The sequence below is a fragment of the Salvia miltiorrhiza genome, chromosome 5, assembly GCF_028751815.1.
Source record: "Salvia miltiorrhiza cultivar Shanhuang (shh) chromosome 5, IMPLAD_Smil_shh, whole genome shotgun sequence".
Taxonomy (NCBI): Eukaryota; Viridiplantae; Streptophyta; class Magnoliopsida; order Lamiales; family Lamiaceae; genus Salvia; species Salvia miltiorrhiza.
Genome location: NC_080391.1, coordinates 4,794,507 through 4,805,527, shown reverse-complemented (window position 1 = coordinate 4,805,527; position 11,021 = coordinate 4,794,507). Strand labels below are relative to the sequence as shown.

Here is an 11,021-nt window from a genome sequence, read left to right as displayed (position 1 = left end):
TGTACACACACTATATATATATATTTCTCTAATTAAAAATATCACATTTTATCACAGTGTTAAAGTGTATTCAATAAAATGTTCTCACATGTGAAACGTAATATTTTGATACCTAACATTTAGACCTTGTCGCAAAAAAGTATCCCAAAACTCATTTGTTTGTCTAGAAAAATCGACGTGGCACACTAATAGTAGTTGAGCTTGACACGTCGATTTTTCGAGAAGAAAACTGTACTTTGGGATATTTTTGTGATAGTGTATATGAATAAGAGCATCTGCAACGCTCCTACTCGAGCGCTTACTCGAGTAGAGCGTTGCACTCGAGTAGGGCGTTGCGGGGGGCCTTACTCGAGGCCTACTCGAGCCTTCGGGTATACACGAGCGATCTATTTTTTTTTTTCTCTCTCTCTTCTCTTCTTTAAAAATCTCTCTTCTCTTTAAAAACTAAAAAAATCAAGTAGGCTATCAAGTAGCCCCAATGCAGCACTACTTACTCAATGTGGTCCCCCACTATCAAGTAGGCTATCAAGTAAGCTCATTGCGGATGCTCTAATTGATACTCCCTCCGTCCGCCAAAAGTGGACCACTTTTACTATATCGGGCGTCCGCAAAGAGTATATCACTTTCCTTTTATAGAAATGGTCTCATCATATCATCCACTTTAATCTTTTATCCTTACAAACACTCTTTATTTACAAAAAAACCACCCCAAATTCAATCCCAACCGCACATCTCATAAAGTGGTGGGACCTTTTCTCCACTATATCAAAATTATCACCAATTTTATTAAATGTCATGCCCAGCCAAAGTGGTCCACTTTTAGCGGACAGAGGGAGTACCAAAATATCACGTTTTAAACATTAGGACGTTTTCACTGCACCATAATTAAATTTGATAAAAAAAAACAATTACACTACAAATAATTAGTACGTACTATATCCCATAAAGTGAGAAATATTCATTTACATATTTGATGAAGGAAGGAAATATGCATTAGAAATTCGTACAATAAAATGTCGGCATATGTCCTCAGAAACATTTTCTTCAAAAAGATGTCTTCACCTTTTGTGTTAATCAATGAGACTTCGTGACACACGAGTTCTTAGCTAAGGTTAATTACATGCCTTTTAAAGAATTATAGATAAACCAATTAAGCAGGACTTGAGTGAATAGTAATCGTGTTTCAGTCAAGCTCGAATATACGAGTGTAGTAAGTGTAACAATACTCGACTCGGCTTGATTCGATTACATTTGATCAATAATATACATATATCTCTATTCATAATGCGGCAAACGTGGCCTCTCAATTTCCAAGCAAATTAACCTTCGGCCGCACCGTGCAGGTTAACGAACCCCACCGCAGAATGCACCTGAGTAAATTTCCAAGCAATATACATGCTTTTTATGAACTTCACATTAATCAATTGTTAAAGTTGATGATTATAATAAATTTCACTATAGTTAATATAAAAAAATTCAAAAACTATTCTTTTCATGGTTAGTATAAAATCGAAGATAGATTTTTAATTAACGTAGTGATGGAAGATAAAATCATATAGATTTTTAATGTATATTTCATACATTATTATATTGTTATAGTACGTTTCTTAGATCTAATTCTTCTTTTCTACTAAAAGTGAAGCGAAATTGAAAAAATATATATATATAGCGATGAAAAATGAAATCAGATAAAAAATTTATGTAAATCTAATAAATTGATATATAAATTCATGCACACATATTATTTTTAAAAAATTTAAACTAATATATTCTTATAAATATTTAGCAATATAGAAGATGAAATTAATTTGATAGAATTTTAATGTATATCTAATTAATGAATTAATACATACATACATACATATATATATATATATATTATTCTAAATATATTTTATTGGATAGATATATTTATTTATAAGCCTTTTCAAATAGTGTAATATCCAATGTATTAATTTATTCTTATGAATATATAATAATATCATTTATAAAATTATCTTTAAAAAACGTAATTAATATAATATAATTTATATGGTGTGCTTAAAGACACTTTTTATACAGTATAAATTACAAATTAAAGTGACATCAATTGCTAGCTCTTTAAATTTTTACAGCCATGCATGAATATTCAATCATAACTGCCCCAGTCATTTTCATAATTTAATGCCGAGCATCACCCAAGAAAATGCACTTAAATCAAATCGCCATTAACTAGTTTTTATCAGCCACGCAGAATTCTCAATGCTTCCAATATTCGTACGTGAATTGCATCACAGCTGCATATGGCAGTAATTAAAGAATGAACATTAATTAATTATGTGGAATTTGATGCATTCTTGGTGGAAGTCTAACTGCAATATTACTATATACGTTAGTCAATTTTGGTGGCAATTTCTACGTTCCAATTCTGCCCGGGCATCACCTACTGTTTCCTTGTACCTTACTAGTCTGTTATGTAAAACCTAACAATTTAATTTAACTAAATTAATTAATTAATTGAACTTGTATCTCCCAATTTACTATATTAACCGATTGGGTGACTTAAATATCAAATATATATATGTGTCACCTGCATCTACCACGTCAGCCAATAATCGAATTTATTGCCACAAATATATATTCTAACAATCACACCGTACGGCACAGTAGTGCAGACTGCAGAGTGTGTATATAATACACCCTCCGTCCCAATATTGAAGTCCCCTTTCATTTGGGCACGGGTATTTAAGAGAGTTAAAGTAGATATAAAAATAGTAGGGACCACATAATTAGTGCTTTAATTAATAATATTTTATTTCTTAATTAAATTAACTAATAATGCTACAAGAGAAAAGTGGACCAGCTGTTCCACCGCCAGAAATCAGAAGCCGGCCGTCACCTTCTTCCCCAAATTCCACCGGCCGCCAGAAATCAGAAGCTCCTCCTCCAGTTCCACAAATTCCACCGCCACCGGCTTCCCCAATTTACAGCCGGCCGTCACCACCGCCACTTCCTCCACTGGCTGTAATCGCTCCAGCTCCACCAACTCCAGCATCATCGGCACTGCCGGCAAGGCCACTATTTTCCCCCAAATCTGCAAAATCAAGCTCAGAAATCCACCGCACCAAATCTGCAACCAAAATCTCTAACCAAATCTGCAACCCAAATCTACAACCAAATCTCCCCAAATCTGCCGGCAAGGCCACCATTTCTCCCCAAATCTGCAACAGAGCTGGGAATAAACCTCCCTAATATGCAACCCTACCACCTCTATACTGCCGTCGTGCCGCCGTGCCGCCTTCGAGGAAAAGAGTAGAGAGAGAGAGGCGGTGGAAGGCAGAGTACATACAGAGAGATAGGGTTTCGCCCTTTGCAGAGGGCGGCGCCGCCGCTAGAAAAACGGGCGGCGGCTGGCTGCGCGGATGTGTCTGGGAGAGGGAGTCGGTGGAGGCGGAGGCGGAGGAGATCAGAGGGTTGAGGCGGTGGATGCAGAGGGTTGAGGCGGTGGAGAGATAGGAGGCGGCGGCGCCGGCGAGGCGCCAGGAGAGGGCAGAGCCCTGGTCGCCGGAAAACGGGCGGCGAGGCAGGGGAGGAAGAGGGCGGAGGGAAGGTGGACGATTTGAGGATAGAGGGGGGAGATGACGATTTGAGAGAGAAGAGAGAAGTGAGGAGAGAGAGAGGGGTTGGTTTGTGAGAGGAGAGAGAGACATAATTAAATCTATTAATTGTATGCTAATTAATGCTAAAAAAGGAAAGGGGACTTGAGTATTGGGACGGCCCAAAAAGGAATACGGGACTTGAATATTGGGACGGAGGGAGTAAAATTTAAATTAATTTGTGATATGGTGACTCACATTTGATTACTTAATTTATAAGGATATTTCTAAATCTGTTTAGATCAGCTGGCCATCTTGAACTAGCTGGAAATTGCAGTATATTTGCATACTTGCATATATGTGTATTAAGTTAAATTGAGACAGTGAAGCAGTATATATGTTGAAAATACCGGACTTAATTATTTTGTTCTTTATTTCTTCTTATATATATTAAAAAGAAGTTGGTAACACTAAAAGGACATTCGAAACTGGCTCTTTATTTTTAATTAGAGATCTAAGCCTGAGACACAAGTGTGTAAGAGTGTGAATTGGGTCTTGGTGATGGGGATAATGGGATTAAAAAAAACTAAACATTCTTGCAGCATATATTAAAGTTTGAAAACTAGCTAGTATATTTTGAAACTCTACACACCTTAAAAAACATATGTTTTCTTGTCTTCTATTTGGAGGGAGAGTTGACATTCTTCTCATTTTAGGTCACTGGAATCATTCATGTATAAAATTTTCACGGATGTCGACATTCAACCAAGATATCTCATGCAAAGCATTATTTAATTAATTAACTAAAATACATTGATCGACCGTCTTCCGATTTATATATTTTATTGTAATGATTGACGTGAGAATGCATGTAACAACATTTGCATAACTACGGTCTTGTATTAATTTACAATTAAACTAATGCACGGTCTTAAATTCTTACTGAAATGGCGATAGAATTATTTTGTTCTTCTTTGACTTGTAATTATTACTATTTTGCCTATGTATTAATGTGGCATGTTTATCAAGAGTTACTGCTGCTTGGTCAAGGTTAGTTTAAATAAGATTAATTAAATGTAGATCTCTAAATTCGAGGCCATTCAATTGTATAATTGAATGTGGTACATTAATTTATATGGATTAACCACCTTTTGATTAATTTTGGGTCCCCCACCCAGGGTTGGGTTTTATAGTCAATTACATGTAGCAAAATCTCAAGTTATAACCATCACCGGCCTACGAAAATTGCAGGTATACTATTTAATTAAGTAAAAAATATGCATTTTAGTAACTTATGTGGAGTAGTAATTTGTTCAAAGTGAAATAGTGGAATTGGCTTGAAGAATTAATAAAACAAATTAAACCACAATGTAAGGATCTCTTTAAAAGCTAATTAAGCTAAATGACATGTAATTAGGTGCAATATTTGAATATCGTCAATTATTTGTGTCAGTGTGTGTGTGTTTGTTGACTATATATGTAGCATGGGTATATAAGTTATAACACGTCATGTACGCAGTAGATCCACCAAAAACTTAAATATATATATGAAATAATTTTCAAAGTATGCATATCTTGATACTTTGTTTGAAGTAGATACCGTAGGGAGCCATTTTTGACTTAGGGTCTGTTTTATTTATTTATTACTAGTATTATTTATATATATTATAAATTCATCATAGGATAAGAATATCTGAAAAAAAATGTATCAAATTTTAATAGTCTTTGTAAAGTGAAAAGCTCAGGTAATTTTTTGCATATTGTCCAGAGAAAATTTTATATTCTACAAAACATGAAAAAGAGTAAAATATATTTTTCAATAAAAAAGAACGCATCCTTTTGAAAATAGAAAATAAAATAAAATATACGTACTTTAATTGATTTGTGAATGTAGTAGTATATATAGGGCTGTAAATGAACAGAGCTACTCGCAAGTTATTCGAGATTCGGCTCGAAAAAAATTCGTTCGGAGCTCGATTCGATAGTAAACAAGTCGAGCTTGAGCCTGATTTCGAGCTCGATAATTTAATCGAGTCGAGCTCGAGCCTGACAACACTCGGCTCGCTAAGCTCGCGAACATGTTCGGATTCAATTGTTCGCGAATATGTTTACGAGCATGTTCACGAACCTTCAATCGAGTTAGTACATGAGCCTTAAACGAGACGAGTTCGAGCCCGAGTAACATATTAATTAAGAAGTTTTTTTTTTTACTATTTCAAGCTCGAACATCGTGTATACGAATATCTAACGAGCCGAGCTCGAGCTCGAATTTGACATTATCGAGTATCACACGAGTCGAACTTGAGTTCAAAAAGTGGGTAACGAGCCGAGCTCGAATACCTGAATATCTAAACGAGCCGAGCTCGAGCCTATTCAGCTGAGCTCGGCTCGTTTACAGCCCTAAGTATATATGGATCTGCATAATGAGTCATGTTTAATGTACTAATGTTATGTTCCATAATCACCAATAAATGTTTCAGCTGTAAAAGTAATTATTCGTGAAAAAGAATGAAGAAATTATGTATAATTATTTTGAAATAGATAAAAAAATGTTATTCAATAAATAATATTTAATTTCTATTACAAAGTACTACACACGCACGCACACATTGGAGGGAAGGAGTTTTGTATAAAGTGGATGAATTGATCCACCAAAATTGAGTAGAGAAGAAAATCCACAAAAGTTTATGTATTAATTAAATGGTTGGTTATTTTATTTTATTTTTTGTAAATTTTGATCATAAATAAGATTTAAATTATAAAGGCTAATTTTGGAAAAAGAAAAAATTATATTTTTTGTAAACGAACAAAAGTAGTAATGATACTAGTATAATTTTTTCAGGGATGGAGCACTATACAACATTTGGGCCGTGACGCTAACAAAAATTTCCGTCGATAAGCATTGGATTTCCGTCGATGTCACTGTTTGAACATAAATAAGGATGTTTCATTAATTACACTAAATGATTTTATAGCTACAACTGTGTATATAGATAATATAGTCATTACAAATAAATAAATAACTAGAAGTTTAGAGTTGGAAAAATGATTCTATAATACTATGACTAATAACTATATATATAGAGAGAGAGCTACTATAAATTTCATAATTGTATCACAAATATAAGTCTATCTCTTGTGAAACCGTCTCATCCATGAGATCAGTTCTCACATGAGCGTATAAATAAAATATATATACATTATTCTACAAACCACTCACATTAGTCCATTGGAGACACTCCTTCACTTATCATTTTTTTATATTAATTATTACTTTTTTTTACGATAATAATTATTTGACCAAAACGAAGAGTAGAAGTTCTCGTGAGTAAAAATAACAATAGTTAATTTTTGAAATATTATTTTTTCATATTAATTGTTACTTTTTTTTTTACGATAATAATTACTTGACCAAATAACTTCAAGATATTATCCTTCAATTCTTAAAGCTTTTACTATTATTTTTCTAACTTTAAGATTGAATTGAAAGTTTGAGCATGATTTTACTCTAAAATTTTGCAATAAGACGTTAAAATGGGACAAAATCAATTTCCCAATATGATACTCCTTATTTCTGCTGCTGCTGAATTGGAATTTTATTGAGAAAAAGAAAAACGAAAAAAACAAAGAAAACCCGTTGAAGGCACAACAGACGCAAACTAACGGGCTACGGAACTATAACGGCGAAGACCCAGAGGGAAAAACATCGTGAGAGGAAAAAAGAGTCAAGAAATGTGCATGAGTTACATAGCAGGAACCCCATGACAATCAAAAATCAAGAGCATCATCCTCCGTATGATTATAAGAATCTATGATGTCCCCCCAACGTTGATTAGAGACCGTATGAATATCAGTATCCATGATGTCCCCCCAACGTTGATTAGAGACCGTATGAATATCAGAATCCATGATGTCCCCCAACGTTGATTAGAGACCGTATGAATATCAGAATCCATGTTGTCCCCCCAACGTTGATAAGAGACCCCCGTCATCGCAAGAGCCGCTGCATCCCCGGGAATATCCGAAGGTCTACTAATATTGGAGCCTGGAATAGCAGGATGTCGTAACCGGTGCTTTAAAGAGGTATCAGAAACCCCCCCTTTCCCGAATTGCTTGGTAGCGCCCTTAGGACGCCCTCTGCCTCGCTTGCCCGTAGGAGCTTCAGTGAGCTCGACTGTTGATGAGGCTGGGCGAACCTGATCAAGAGGCATATCACTCCTCCCCGAGGCCACACGTGTAGAAGGTTGCTGTCCGCCAGTTGCATGAGTCGAGTCATCATGCAGAGGAACGATTGAAACACCTTATTTAAAGACGAAAGAAGTGTATAACAAAAGAATTCAGAGTGCGCATGTCAATAATTGGACACGAAAATTTTAATCGCTTATAAAAAGTTAGTTGTAAATTGTAATTGAAAAACCACTATATTGTAAGTAACATAGGGGCTGGATTAAATTTTTTAAATGGTTGTCTGGGCTTCGTTATCATGTGAAATTAAATATTTTTTGTTTGACAGTTGTTACTTAATTGAGTTAATTCCATCCATACATAAACTACAATCTTTTGACTAATATGATCATGACCGTTGAACTCATTTTGAATTTCTGACTCACAAACAGTTCAAATTATTGTCATTCTTTTTCAACAAACTTAAATACACACCCCGTTTTTATTCAAACCAATATTCAAAGGCTGGAAATTTTAGCATGAAAAGTTGATGGATTAATATATTGCTATATAAATTAGGAATTTGTATCATTTTGTAATTTCGACCTCACATCCAAACCTTTGGAAATAAATATAGAATCCTTCTAATTTCTACATGGATAAAAAAAAATTGATGTCGATTCAAGGGGCCTAATTTTTTTTAAAATAAAATTAATAATTAAATTAAATAAAAAATAATTTATAATCATTAACACAATTATAATATCATTTAAATTACAAAAAATAAATTTCAAACAGATTTTCAAGTTCATGCAAAACAACTTCAAAAAATTAAGCTGGATAAAATTTGGAGTTTTGGCAAATAAAATCATGAACTATTTCGAATTAATAATTTTAGCGTGAGTTTAAAAATGTGACGAATCAAATGTGGTGAGCTAAATCGACATCCTCAGGTTGTCGGTCTAGTAAAACATGGTACATATAGTTTGTAAAATTATTGTTGCTTAATGAGAAAACCAGTACGCTCATCTGTGCAATACACGACGAATATCAAAAGTAAACGACATGTTTAAATAAATATTAAATAAAATCAAAATATAAATAAATGCAAAATATGTTTTAAACATAAAATAAAATAATCTGATTCTAAAAATTCAATTTTTTTTCCACCTATATTATATTCTCCCAACTTTATTTCCGTTGGATGAGATGAGGTTTTCTTTAGGGTTTCTCCCTACGCAGCTCCGGCTGCCGTAGGGTTTCTCCTTTCTTTGTGTCGCTGGGACGGCTGTACTTCACCGGCCCGATGAACTCCGCTTCATACCATGTGGATTTTCCGCCGATCTCGTTGACTCCTTCGCGTACTACGGTCTCTCAGCAACCGATCACCATGCCGCCGCTGATCGCCCAGTTTGCTGGATCTAGATCTGTCGTTCTTCCAGTTCATCGTGCCGCTGCTGCTGAGGAGATCACTGATATACTCTTCCCTGAGATTAGGGCTCCGCAACAGACTTCTCTCACATCTACGGTTTCGCAGTTGCCACCCCCTTCGGCTGGCGCGATCACTTCGGCGCCTGTTTCAGGTGCGACGCCGCTGCTCTCTGAAAGCAGCTTGCCCATCGATGGAGGGATCCCTACTACTGATCTACGAGACACCCCAGCTCTTTCGGGTCCGATAATCCAGCAACCGCTGGGTATTCCTAATGTTGATAGGGTTGAGGGGAGTGCTTTGGTTCATACTGCTAGTTCGCCACACCCTCATGCGGCGGCCAATGGGTAGTCCATTCAAGACAAAGGGCAGTCCGCTAACGGCATCCCCAAGTTCTGCCGCCCTGCCACGATCTCCTTTGCTGACACTCTTAAGAACAAAGCCAGACGCCCGGCCGATATTCCTACCCACGATTTTGTTATCCTCAAGCCTAGGGTTGAGGAAGACAGACCTTGTCTTATGCTCTCTCCTGTCTTTCATCAGCGACAGGTCCGATCCTTCCAACATGCCATACATGGCCGCCTCTTTCTGCGCAAAGGTGATACGCAGTGTTTTGCTGCCGACCTTTACTCTAAACTTACTGGGTTATGGAAGCTGTCGCTTTCCTGGGAGGTTATTCCTCTTAGGAAGGGTTTTTTCACCTTGAAATTCTCCTCTCACGACGACTATGCGATAGCTTTTTCTAAAGCTTCATGGCGCTTGTGTACCGGAATACTCCATCTCCACGCTTGGGTTCCCAATATCATTCCCAATAAGGCCGCGTCTACTTTGGCTCTGGCTGCGTATTTTTAATCTTCCGCATGAGTACTGGCACCCTGAGTTTCTTACAGGCATTGCCAGACAGGTTGGCATTCCTATTTTTATTGATGGTTGTGCTGGTAGAGCGGTTGTTGGCTACTTTGCCAGAGTCCTTGTTGAAATGAATATTGCTGCTGAGATCCCTGAGTTTTTGGATGTGAAATGTGACAATAATATTTTTGAGATTGAATTTGGATATGAGAATCTTCCATATTTTTGTTGGATTTGCTCTGTTATTGGCCATTCTAATGATGATTGCAGTAAGAATCATGTTGAGGCGGAGCCTTCTTCTCCGACTACCGATTAGCCCAAGGGTAAACAGAATATTAACAAACAGAACAGAAGGGGGGAAAGCCAAGGGACCGTTCGATTGTTTGGCGACAAGTCCCTCCCAAAGCGGCTGATAAAAATGTTCCTTCCACGGGGAATCATGATCCAAAATCCAGCACACCTACGAATATTGTTGCCTCTCGTTCCACAGAGGCGGGTATGGATACTCGAAATTCTTTCTCTGCCTTGGCTAGTCTCAATCAAATTGATGTTGGTGAAGAGATGAGTTTTGGTGCTGGAGAGGATATGGAGATTTTGCAGGAAAAGACTTCTCCTAGGTCTACCCCATTTGAGGTTTTTTCTCAAACACCTAAGGGTCACCTTGCTGCGGATGACTCTCGTGGTTTGGTGGCCTTCTCTGGCAAGGCCGTGGCTCCCTTGATAGCCCGGTCAGCCCAAGCCCGCAAGAGTTTTTGACTCTTCCATGGATGCTACGGGTCATCCTCTGGTAGTCCAGCCGCTTGTTGTTTTGCCTACCTCCGACCGCCTGCATCAGGGAAGAAACCGACCGCCCGCACGGGGATCCCCCCATAACTCGCGGCCGAGGACGACTGAAGGGGTCTACCAAGAAGGGGAAGGTTCCTGATTCCTTTATCAAGCACCGACTCCGGCGTATAATTAAGAATGATATGTCTTCGGATTTCCAAAAAGCAGCAGGCAGTGCT

General features: G+C 37.1%; 1 protein-coding gene across 2 annotated transcripts in view; it reads right to left on the bottom strand.

Moving 5' to 3' along the window:
• LOC130985259 (uncharacterized) overlaps positions 1–11,021 on the bottom strand; it is a 920,555-nt gene that overhangs the window by 15,132 nt on the left and 894,402 nt on the right. The gene's annotated exons all lie outside the window — the stretch shown is intronic.